The sequence below is a fragment of the Rhinatrema bivittatum genome, unplaced genomic scaffold (assembly GCF_901001135.1).
Source record: "Rhinatrema bivittatum unplaced genomic scaffold, aRhiBiv1.1, whole genome shotgun sequence".
In the NCBI taxonomy this organism is placed as follows: domain Eukaryota; kingdom Metazoa; phylum Chordata; class Amphibia; order Gymnophiona; family Rhinatrematidae; genus Rhinatrema; species Rhinatrema bivittatum.
Genome location: NW_021820400.1, coordinates 704,131 through 717,263, shown reverse-complemented (window position 1 = coordinate 717,263; position 13,133 = coordinate 704,131).

The following is a 13,133-nucleotide window of genomic DNA, read 5'->3' as shown; positions in this document are numbered from 1 at the left end:
ATGCTGATGCACGAGTGCTCACTGGCAAAAGGAAGTTTGATCACATCACTCCAACCCTAAAAAACCTTCATTGGCTACCAATTTCACAAAGAATTAAATACAAGACCTTAACTGTTCTACATAATGAAATTTACAAAGACAAGAATTCCTCTCTGGATAATATGATCGCAATTCACAAATCACCCCGTTCTTCAAGGTCTAATGATAAATTACAACTAATCATTCCCCCCTGTCATCTGCGAAACTATCCGCTACTAGAAATAGAGCCTTCTCGATAGCAGGACCTATAGAATGGAACACTATTCCATGCTACCTAAGTTCTATCAGAGATTCCAAAACTGTCAAAAAAGAACTAAAAACATGGTTGTTTAGACAATCATTCACAGTCTGATCTGAATAATCTTAATCTTCATCTTGAACTCTAATTCTTCTGTAATAAATATCTTCTATTTAAGTTGTAAATTGTCTCCTGCTAACATGTTATACTCTACCTCTGCCGAGATGTTATATTCATATTATTCTGTACTTGCGTTATAACTTATAACTTGTTTCTTGTATGAAGTTGTTACAATGTAAACCGGGGTGAAGGCACTCAGCTATACTTCGGTATAAAAAAGAATATCAATAAAATAAATAAAATATGCCTCCTACAACCTACCATCAAATGCTCTTAGTTCATCAACTGAAGCTTTTTATTTCTGGGGTTTCCAATTCCCTCTTTCAAATGCTCAGTCTTTTTTAGGTCAAAACTTCCATTCACTGGAAACTGCAAATTTGTATCATCTTTAGTATTGCTATAACAATTTTTCAAAAATGTTTCATCAGATTCTTTATAATCATCCCACAAACAGAGAGCAGGCATGTCAGGTGGTGAAGGGGCTGGTAACTGGATGAAAAAGGAAAGGACTCAGTTACCTTCTGCCTCTACTGACCATCATCCCCTCTGTTTGAGACCTCAGGTACTGGTGAGGAAGAAGCAGGACAGGTCTCAGTTACCTTCTCCCTATACTGACCATCAACATAAGAACATAAGAAATTGCCATGCTGGGTCCATCAAGCCCAGCATCCTGTTTCCAACAGAGGCTAAAACCAGGCCACAAGAACCTGGCAATTACCCAAACACTAAGAAGATCCCATGTTACTGATGCAATTAATAGCAGTGGCTATTCCCTAAGTAAAATTGATTAATAGCCATTAATGGACTTCTCCAAGAACTTATCCAAACCTTTTTTGAACCCAGCTACACTAACTGCACTAACCACGTCCTCTGGCAACAAATTCCAGAGCTTTATTGTGCATTGAGTGAAAAAGAATTTTCTCTGATTGGTCTTAAATGTGCTACTTGCTAACTTCATGGAATGCCCCCTAGTTCTTCTATTATTCGAAAGTGTAAATAACCGAGTCACATCTACTCGTTCAAGACCTCTCATGACCTTAAAGACCTCTATCATATCCCCCCTCAGCCGTCTCTTCTCCAAGCTGAACAGCCCTAACCTCTTCAGTCTTTCCTCTGTTTGAGACCTCAGGTGCTGGTGAGGCAGCAGCAGGACAGGGCTCAGTTACCTTCTCCGTATACTGACCATCATCCCCTTTGTTTGAGCCCTCAGGTGCTTGTGACTGGCAGCAGCAGGACAGGGCTCAGTTACCTTCTCCCTATACTGACCATCATCCCCTCTGTTTGAGCCCTCAGGTGCTGGTGAGGCAGCAGCAGGACAGGGCTCAGTTTCCTTCTGCCTCTACTGACCATCATCCCCACTGTTTGAGACTCAGGTGCTGGTGACTGGCAGGAATTAGACTGGAAGCAGACACACATATCAGGTACTGGAAGGCATCCACAGGAGTGGGACAAGCCTGGAGCAGGAACGAGGCAGAAGGACCCCCTTTGAAAGAAGACAGACAAAACAGGAGAGGACAAACAAGACAGGGCAGAATACATGGCCTCAAAGTGGGGTCAGAACACAAACCCAGAACCAAGACAAGATTAGTGATAGGGAGAAGAACTAGGACACGAGAGAAGACTGAGAACAAGAGCAACGTGAGGCCAAAATCAGAGCCATACCAGGGACAGTCTCTGAGATCAAGGTGGGACTGAAAGCGAGCTGTGGCTCTGAGCAAGTTGTGAGGCTGGCACCAAACATGGCTGCCAGCAGCACCTCCAAGCCATGGAGCCCGGAGGACCAGGCAAAGCCCACTGAGGCAAGAACTGCCCACAGATCCTCAGAATTAGTAGCCATGGACTGGGCTGCTCTGCAGTCTGCGCCATGACTGATACGTGGGGATTGAAAATGAAATCCCCGTACAGTGTCAGACAGCCCTGCCCTGCCCTCCCCGTCCCAATCCTTTTCAATACTGGTAAAAGCTCCTGCACTGGGAAATCGCATGAGGAGTGAGCAATTATCAGTCCTTGATGTCACTAGGGTAACTGCTTACCTACCTGGGTAAAATTCTGATGAAAATGTTCTTCTTTGTGCATTACTTTGTCAGCACGGAGAGATTGTTAAAGCAATAAAGTTTCCTGAATCTGAATGCGATACGCACAGAGGATGTGTGGGTTAAAGCCTGACATTGGAGCGGGTCTCCAGTATTGTGTCAGAAATCGGGCTTCCTGGTCCTTACTTGCCGTCGGATTCGATGTTTCCATGCTGACCCAATGCATGCCTCTCCCAGCCCTCTCAAACCTGTGCTAATTCAATCATTTTCCTGTAGGCCTCACTTTGGGCCCAATATCTGTGCCGTTTACACATCTGTTCTGCGGCCTGTGCTTAACCGGAGCTGTTCCCAGGACTGTCGGGGAATGATTTACGATGGAAGATGATTACGGAGGCGGAAAGCTCAACAGCCAGAACAGGAAGAGAGTGCTGAGACTTTAAGGGGATGAAATGTTTTCACCAGGCCCATTTAGCTCTTAAAACCCAAGAGGCTTTCTGGCTGTAACAGTGACGCCTATAAGTGTATGGGAGAAGGGGGGGGAGGAAGGGGGGACAAGGTGGGAAGGTCACGAGGAGAGAATTTGATCCAAAGTCACAGGCCCCAGATTATCTGTGCTCCCTGCAGGATGCAAAACAACTGTCAGAGCAGCAGATACTCAAACGAAGGCCATCACCCAGTGTCTTGTTTTAAATGGTAAGATCCAAGCTTTCTTTCAAGTCTGGGTAAGCTAAGGCCCTCTGAGAAAGGTGACCAAATTACCACAAGTTTTTAAAAGCACATAAGGCCCAGGTTGCATCCATCTAAGTCCAAGATGAAATGCGCAGACAGCCGTTTCCATGCACAACCGAGGCACGGTGCAGCTGGGTTTAAAAAAGGTTTGGATAAGTGCCGGGAGGAGAAGTCCATAAACCGCTATTAATCAACAGGGAACGGCCACTGCTTGCTGCCGGCATTCATAACATGGGGTCTATTTAATGTTTGGGTACTTGCCAGGTCCTTGTGACTTGGATTGGCCACTGTTGGAAACAGGATGCTGGGCTTGATGGACCCTTGGTCTTATCCAGTCTGGCAACTTCTTATGTTCTTATCCTCAGGGTTTGGAGAGCAAAAGATTGCAAATAAATACAAGTAGATATTCAGGAGGTATTTGGCACAAAAACAAATTTCTTTATGGCTGAAAAAGATATTTGGAGTGTGCAGGAGGAAGAGTTTGCACTCTCCACCCTCCACTCTACCCACAGACCTGCCCATGACCCCCGTTGAACCTTTCAGTTACACTCACATGGCCTTGGCTCTGCCAGGGGCCAGAAAGCCATCTGTAGCCCCAGTTTCTGGGTGTGGACCGAAATGGGCAGGGGTCACACTCAGTCCCAGGGCTATGTCCCCAGTCCTGTTGCCCCGGGGCGCGGATTCTTTGGCATGGTGGGAAGGCTAAACCTTCAAGGAGCAAGGCATAAGTGTGGAAACCTCTTCCTAGCCTGTTCATTGTGAATCTTAAGAGCGGGTGCAATGAATGGAACGGGCAAGATATTCTGGTTGTCTGATTAGTTCAAAATAATCAATTTGCATCAACAAAGTTATTCCCAGTTACATGCATGTCCCAGACTGGCTGTTTCCAGAAACTTCTCTTCTCTTCTTTCTTTCTCTGGCTGTCGGCATTGGGTCCCTGAGGTTTTCTTACCCTCAAGTCTCCCAGGTGGGTGGGGGCATTGAAAATGTAGTGGGTTCCCTTCCCAAAACAGTACCCGAGGTCCGGCTGATCCCCAGATCTTCAGAGAAGCCCAGTTCTTGCCTTCAGTCCCGGGGTGAAGATTCTAGTGGGGTCTCCAGATGTTACAAACCTTGGTACTCGATCTCCCCTTGACCAATTATAGTGGGATCTCGGTGCCAGCAGAAGTTCGGTCTTTCCCCAGCCATTGGGAAGGGAGGGTGAGCAGGCAACGTCCTCCCAAAATCTCAGAAGCTCTCTTGTGGTGAATCACCACTCTCCCTCCGTGGGCTGGCAGCTCTTATTTACTGATTTGTATTTGATTTCTGTCGTTCTGTAGACAATCGCAGGCAAGAGGTGAAGGCGTTTGACACAATCCCTCGTTGGCCGCTGCTAGGTTTTCTTGTGCTGTGTATTCGTGCAGCTTTGCACCTAAGCGGCGTCTTCTTTTATTGATCACAGTATGGATCATGCATAATATTTTACAATATCCCCTGGATTTACCCGGCAGCCAGTGCAGTGATTTCAGAATTGGTGTAACATGCTCACACTTATTATTACAGGATTGAACTCTTGCAGGGCCATTTTGCAGCGACTTCAGAGCCCTGGTCGTATTCCCTGGCAATCCAAGTCTCAGTGAGTTACAACAGTCAGATTCAGTGACTATCAAACAGTCCTAAAATCATATTTCAGTAGCGGCTTCAGTCCTCTCAGTATATCTAGCTTTTTATAACCATTTTAAAATGTTGTTTGAAATCTGCTTCTTCAGTACCAAATTGCTGTCTGTTATTATTTCAAGGTTACCTGCCTGTCCTGTAGTCCTATCACGAAATATGTGGGGAATCTTTGTATTTGGAGTGGAGCAGTGAAACCAGGATTCACGTCTCACTGGTGCGCCTTGTGACTCTGGGCAAGTCACTTTACCCTCAGGTGCAAAATTAGATGATAAACCCCCTGGGGATAGGGAAAAGCTCCCCTACCTGAATGCAATGCACTCTGAAGAGCCAAAAAGCAGAATATGAACATCTAAAATAAATATTTCATGGCCCAATTTCTGTCCTTTGTGTACTGAGCGCTAGCTTCCTGTGCTTTGGTAATTGCTGTGTTGCAGAGAGAGAGACTTGTAAAGCCTGCAGAGAGAGTTCAGTGGATGGTCCTGCCGGGGCTATGTATATTCTAAAAAGGGTCGCCCATAGCCATGATCCTTCGGGTGCTCCTGTATTCATATTTATTGAACTAGAGGAGACGCAGCCTGTTCTCGCTTGATATGTTCCATTTGATACATTTTCCGGTTAAGCCGATTTCTATCAGTCTTTGGGTCATGATGTAAGATGTTGACAGATGTATTAAGACCTGTCCAGCATCAAATCACCAAACTACTGTATTACTCAAAGCCAATAACAGAATTTCAGTACTGTAATTTCTTCTGGGGTCCCCCCTCTCTCCCCCCGCCAGGAGCAGGGATTCAAAAAAAGGGAAACAAATAATTTCACAGAATAACTTACTTTCTCCACCTTCTGATGCAAAACCTGCCTAGGAGCCCTGGAGCAGGAAAAAGCCTCTCCCTTTCTCCAAATGTCCCCAATGTGAGGCCTAGCACTGGAGACTAAAAGTAACAGGTCCTTCTCCTTCCAGTGCCGCACACCTCTCCCTGCTCTCACCCCCACCCCTGGACCACTCCAGCCAGCCTCAGAGGAGGTGCACCCCTCTCCCGACCTTCTGACCCAGGGCTCAGGCTAGGACCATCTAGCAGAGGTCACGAGAGCCTCCTCACATCCACCGGTGCGAACGCTGTCATCCCTTACTGCTGATGCACGTGCTAGCTGAGGTCCTGCCCCATCACCCATGCATTAAGCATCGGCTCTGCTTCTGAGTGGCTCCCTAGGGCTCGCATCTGCTGGGTAGATGTGAGAGACCGATGGGGTCCTTGTGCGTAATGCACTAGGGAAACGTGACAGGGGCTTTGTGTAAGTGATGTCGCCCTCCTGTTGGGCACCTCTACTCCTGCACCCATCTGCTGCCTCAATGGCCATTAACCCATCAGGGCAGTTACGGAGAACCACTCTCACTATTTAGATCACACTGGAGGCCTTCTGTCCTTGAAAGCTGTGGAAGCGTGCACGTGTTTAAGGCGTGCTGTGTGCTGCTGCCCACCATTGTCTGCCTTGCTGGAGGAAGAGCCTGCAGGTGTTGGGAGTCCCGGCTGCGGACTCGCTTACCTCGGCCGGCAGGCGCCGGTGTTTGCTGCTCTCCCCGGCAGCACAGGGCAGGCCGCTCCCAGGCCCGACTGTTGTGCACCTCCCACGTGGTCTCGGACGCCACCGACTTCCTCCTCGTGTCTGCCTTCCTAGGGGCGCGTGGCTGCTGCCGCTACTTAAAGGAGCCGTGGCAGGAAACCTTGGCCCGGCCCCCAAAGATGACATCATCTTTCTGGGCTATTTAATCCCAGCTCCCTGCCCTGTTCCTTGCCTTGGCAACAGCTCAGCTCATGAGACTAACTAGTTGCTTGTCCTGCGTTCCTGCTTCCTTCCAGTGTTCCAGTTCCTGTGTTCCTGCTTGTTCCTGCCTCTGTTCCTGTGTTCCTGCTTCCTTCCAGCATTCCAGTGTTCCAGTTCCTGTGTTCCTGCCTCTGTTCCTGTGTTCCTGCTTCCTTCCAGCATTCCAGTGTTCCAGTTCCTGTGTTCCTGCCTCTGTTCCTGTGTTCCTGCTTCCTTCCAGCGTTCCAGTGTTCCAGTTCCTGTGTTCCTGCCTCTGTTCCTGTGTTCCTGCTTCCTTCCAGCGTTCCAGTGTTCCAGTTCCTGTGTTCCTGCCTCTGTTCCTGTGTTCCTGCTTCCTTCCAGTGTTCCAGTTCCTGTGTTCCTGCTTGTTCCTGCCTCTGTTCCTGTGTTCCTGCTTCCTTCCAGCGTTCCAGTTTTCCAGTTCCTGTGTTCCTGCCTCTGTTCCTGTGTTCCTGCTTCCTTCCAGTGTTCCAGTTCCTGTGTTCCTGCTTGTTCCTGCCTCTGTTCCTGTGTTCTTGCTTCCTTCCAGCGTTCCAGTGTTCCAGTTCCTGTGTTCCTGCTTGTTCCTGCCTCTGTTCCTGCTTTCCTGCTTCCTTCCAGTGTTCCAGTGTTCCAGTTCCTGTGTTCCTGCTTGTTCCTGCCTCTGTTCCCGGTTCCTGCTTGCTCCTGCCTCTGTTCCTGTGTTTCTGCTTTCTTCCAGCGTTCCAGTTCCTGTGTTCCTGCTTCTTCCTGCCTCTGTTCCCGGTTCCTGCTTGTTCCTGCCTCTGTTCCCGGTTCCTGCTTCCGTGGTTCCACCTCCTGTCTTCGGTTGTCTCCTCGGCTCTGACCTCTGCTTGGTACCCTGATTCTCCGGTCTTCTGCCCGTCCTGACCTCTGGCGTGTTCTCTGGTTCTTGCCTGTCTTCAGCCTGCCCCGGTCTGACTTCTGGCCTGGTTTACCGCACTGCACCGCTGCTGCCCGCCTCGACTCCTGGATCGTCTCTGGATCTGCACCAGCCTTGACTCGTACCGCCCACTGGACACTCTCAGCCAGGAGACCCTCACCCAAGTCCTGCCAGCCCTGGCACCCAAGGGCTCCGCCTGCGGGGAATGAGGGCTGGTGAAGGTGAAGCTGCAGCCCAGTCTCCTGGTCCTGTACCGCCTCCCGGCTAAGAGCACCATTAGAGGGTGGATCCATCTGCTCTCAGCCGGATCAAGGGTCCATTAACACAACAGCAGGGGCAGAGAGATGGGCTACGTAGAGGAAGAAGAGGAGCTGGAAACGTCACCCAGCATGGCAGCATTTCAGAGAGATCAGGAGTTTGGAGCAGTATTTCAGACGGGTCCTGGAAAGTAGTTTTGAAGCTGTGCTGCCAGGATGTGGCTGGGTTTTGTGCATGTTGTAGCTGTCTGGTTTGTATTGAGTTTTTGTGTGATTCAGGTCATAGAGAGACTGATATTCAGCCACTACTCGGTGAACGAGTTAGTCGAGATATTCAGTGGTGCAGCTGCCACACAGCCCAATATACTGGGCTACCTTGTAGTTAGCTGGACAAGTTTATCTTGGCTGACTGTAGGAAAGTCAAACAGCAGAACTAGGCTTATAGAAATGAAATGAAACATAGAAGTGACGGCAGAAGAAGACCACTAGGCCCATCCAGTCTGCCCAGCAAGTTTCGCACTTATTTTCTCATACTTATCTGTTACTCCGACTGCTGAGTTCAGGGCCCTTATTGGTAACTTTTTTATTCTAATTTCCTTCCACCCCCACCATTGATTCAGAGAGCAGTGCTGGAGCTGTATCAAAATGAAGTGTAAGGCTTAATGTTTGAAGGTAGTAACCGTCGTATCGAGCAAGTTACCCTGATGTTTGTATACTCATACTGCTCAGATCAATGCCTTGTTAGATGTTGACTGCATGTAAATCCTATTTCTTCATTCCCCCTGCCATTGAAGCAGCGAGCTGTGCTGGATATGCATTCAAAGTGAAGTATCCGGCCTGATTTGTTGCTTTCCCAGTGTGGTTCAGGCATGTTGGAGCAGACTATGCAAGGAGCAGTGGAGTGGATAAAGTGCCTCCTGGCTGTGCAAAGGTTTGAATTGTTGGTGAATGTGCAGTGAGGGGAGAGACGGGGTACAGGGTAAAGACCCAAGTTATTCCAGAGCCTGGTTAGCCTTCCAGCACAAAGGTCCACACCCCCCCAGGGACCCTAGCAATAAGGTCCCAGCACTACCCGTGTGCTTTGACGAGTTTCATTAAACAGATGCAGTTTTGTGGAGGATCCTGGCAGGTTCCGTTATGCTATCTTGTGTGAGTAAAGTGAGATATTATTCTTTTCGCTGACCCTCTGCCTGCCTCATGCGTACCGTCACTGTTTATATGAGTCCGGCCTTGCACTTGGAGCAAAGCCTAATTATCTATAAATCTGCCAGCCGCAGGAAGCTCCTGCTAACCTTTACAGCTCAGAGCACAACATTTCTCCAAAAGCTTCATGTAATTTTGTCAGAACTTGGCTGGAAAGTGAGAAAGGCGCTGCGTTTTGTTTCCATCCTCACGTCACCGCAGAGGAGAAAGGTTTGTCCTGAGCTCCTCGCACAGAATTGTGTTGCCAAAAACCCACAAGTTAAGGGGCATTTCTGCAGGGGTGGGGGAAGCAGCACCTTTATAAAACTGCCCCCCTGCTATACAGATAGGAGGAGCGGCTCTGGGGCTTTCACTTTTCATGGTCCAAACTCCCTTGTACCCAATAACGGCTGTAATTGTTTCGGCAGAAGCATTTTCGAAGGAGACTTACATGTCTGCGTTTGCTTCGAGATCTGGCGTAACTGATGTACGGGATGTAACTTGTCGGAGTTACAGAACGAATCACTGATAATAGTGATAGTAGCACCAGGTGAAACTGCAGGATACAGAAAAGACAGACTGGCTAGGCCATCACGTTCCTATGTCCCGATTATCCCTGCTCAGGTTTCATTTCTGGCCTGCCGGCGGGGGTCCCACAGATTGGGTGCTCTCGTGGCTCCTTCACCTACTTCCCCCCAAAATTATAAAGAGTTTCCTGCTCCTTCTTTTCTGGGACGTCCTCTACCTTTTAAAAAAAACAACTTTTTATTTGTGCAATTTCCAATAAATGCATCGAGATAAAATTGAAGAAAGAGACTATACAGCTGATAGGAAAGCAAGGAAAAAAGGGAAATCAGTGTAAGAGAGGAAAACATTGTGCCCTCTTACCAAAAGATCAAGCCCATAATTAAGAGAATTCAACGGGAATAACACAAATGGACAAAGGAAGATCGGGAAGTAAGGAAGAACCTCCGGAGTCTGCCAACAGATGGAGAGCGTGAAATGCATCTTCAGAGGCAGTAACAAGGAAACTTGCATAGGTTTAAAGAAAGCCTACATGGTATTCAAGGGAAAACCGAATCTCCAACTGAAACCCCCTGCGTCTTCACAGAAGGAATGGCTTCCCTTTCTTTTGAGTAGATCTCGGCAGATCAATGGGAATGCCATCAACCTGCAGTGTACCAAAGTACCACCTCGATGCCCGAAATACCAAGCAGCCCCTCTCTATCAGAGACCAGAACCAAGGAGACCAGCAGAGGAGGAGCTATTGCCACCACAGGATCAGACATCTCATCCAAGGAGTTATCTGACATCAGAGGGAGTGCCTGAGATCTTCTACTCTCAGTTGTTGCAGGAGCGCTGGGGAGCGGTCCCAATTTGGGCTGGTCACAAACCACATGTAGAGTGGGACAGGCTTAGGACGGAAGGAGAATCCAGGCAGCACTTGAATACAGATCCGACTGGAACAGGGCTCCAATGACCAGGAACAGGACTCAGGCTCAGATTCAGACACAGATTCAGGCAAACTCAGGATGGTCATCTGGAGTTGGAATCCAGCAGTGAGACAAGGCTGGGATACCCGGAGCTAAGAACTAGAGGAACCGGGACAACTGGACATGGGAACTGAAGTACTGGCACAACTGGAGATGAGGACCAAAGACAGGAACATCTGGAGACGAGGACATCTGGAGACGGGAACTGGAGAACTGGAATAACAAGACACAGGACAGACAAGGACGCGGGATCCGACGAGAGACCAGGAACCATGGATGAAGACAAGGGAGCTCCGATGAAGAACATGGACCTTGAAGGAGAGATGATGGACTTTGGAGCCTCCTGGATGAAGAACTGGAATGGAGTATCCAGGAGCAGGCTAGCTCCTTGAAAAAGTGACGAGGATTTGCTGGAGAGCCCTTTTATAGGGATGAAGATAAGATACCGGGATGATGTCATCAGGCAGGGCCGCGGGGCTTTTCCCGCCGTGGGCCCTTTACATATCGTGAATAAGCGCGGCTGCACACCTAGGAAGAAGCGAGGACCAGAGACAGCTGCAGCAGTGTCCTAGCCATGAAGCAAGGCCTAAGGTGGCTCTCAGGCCATGCAAGGGCGCAGAGACAATAGCAGCCTCCAGGCCGCAGAGGGGAGACCGCAGCAGTGATGTTACCACTGCGAGGCAAGCGGCGATGTTGGCGGCCTCTGGGCCACAAGGAAGAACGGCTGGTGGGAGGTGAGAGACTGCTCACGGTTGGGGCCCGCAAGCAGCAACATAACACTTCTACTCTCGGTTTCCTTCTTAGACGGTGGGAAATAGGTGGGATTTTGAGAACCTCCAGCATGCATCTTTTAGACATGCTTCTAGGAGAAATCATAGGGAATTGAGGGAAATTCCCAAAGCATAAAATCCTACGCTGTAAGGAGTCTTCCAGATTTTCAGCTTTATTACAGAGTATAGTATCTTCTTTAATCAGGGTCTCCTGCAAAGACCTAACCTAAGAGAAGTTTGTTTTAACCTCAGATACTTCTTCAATGGTTATCCTAAAGTTTAGAAAAACAACCTTACAAGAATCCAGAGACTGAGCATTGGCTTGCAGAGATCAAACTTCCCCAAAGACCCTCAATGGCTTCCCAAATAGCCTCAAGGGTGAAACTGGTGGGTGTCAATAAGGAAATATTCTCCTGGACAATATCGGCTGAAAAGGAAGATGAAAGAGAAGCTCTTACATCCATCAATGGCACCTCACTCTGGAGCACATGAGCGTCCATTGGGCCACGTGGAGATGAGGCTAGTGGGGCCGTAGGGAAAGCCAACGATCTTCCCTTCCTCTCGCGGCCCATTATAAAGTAATCTTTAAACGTTTCACCACAGTGGTAACGGAGCTCTGCCACTATGCTCCTCTGGCTTCTCCTCCCCAGAGTTTGTACTTGGGGGGGGTTCTGTAAACACTCCACTGAACCAGTCGCACAAAACCCATTTCTGATACGTGGTTCTTATTTCTTGGAGGGCAGAGCGATGACTCTGTGCCTCTCACTTGCCAGCAGTCACAGACAGGACACCAGTTGTGATGAAAAGGAAGCAGTCTTAATTTATCCGGATAAGTAGTATGCAACTGCTATAACTGCATATCTTTATGCCTAACTTTAAAAACATAGCTGTGGAGATTTTACTTTTGGTAGGTCCCTGTAAGTCGGCTTTTACGGGTGTTAAGTCGGGAGATTTTCCAACATGCGAGCAGCAATGGGATTATGAGTTTTACCAATTGGTCTACCAGTTCACCCAGTCCATCTTCAGGGCACCGAGGTCCTCCTGGTTGCCCCCACCCAGTCAGTGTTTCACTTTAAAGATGTTTACTATCCTTTACTCCAGCTACAGAGAAGGTGTAAATATTCCAGAGTAAGCTGACAAATCCACGTGCATAAATTGTTTATAAAGTAGCAACTTACTCAGGTAAATTCTGGCTCCACCCTGGAATGTCCCTGGCCCGCAATCTTAATTACAGGTGGTTTTGGGGTTTATAAAATGGCACATACACGAGTATATGCTATTTACACGCTGATTTTTATGTGTATAATGCTTTGAAAATTCACCTTTAACTCTCCTTGTGGGTCCAAACACCTTCTAGATAGGTTTAATGTAATAATTTAATGCTTCTCGTTGGTAGACAAATCCCAGAGAATAAAGTGCTCAAGTGATTGGAGCTCCAAAGAAAGGTCTGTTATTTACAGAATAGAGGTTTGCCCAGGAGATCTGCCTCTGTAACAGCAGCCTCACAACACATCTCTGAGTGACCTGCAAATATGCAGCTTTCAGACTCTCTGCAGGTTTATGGCAATCACCGCAGGGGTGACTGAAGTCTGGGGATGTTTATTCCCCTGACCTTCTTCAAATCTCAGGCATTAGAATTTTATAGTTCGTTCAGCTCCCAGCAGTAATATATTACTTACAGTTCTTCAGGCAAACGGCAGGCAGGAAGCCCTGGAAAAGGAGAGAGCAGCAGAGACCTTCCCAAAAGTAGATCCTTCGTTACTGGGCAGGGCTTAATCTGATGGGCCGGCTGCGCCTCCAGAGGGTTCGCCAAGCATGCACAAGATGCTTAGTAAGGGTTTAGAGGCCCAATGGCATTATCAAAACAGGGTCCTCAATATTTAGTGGAACATCTCATTATACTGTGAAGGGG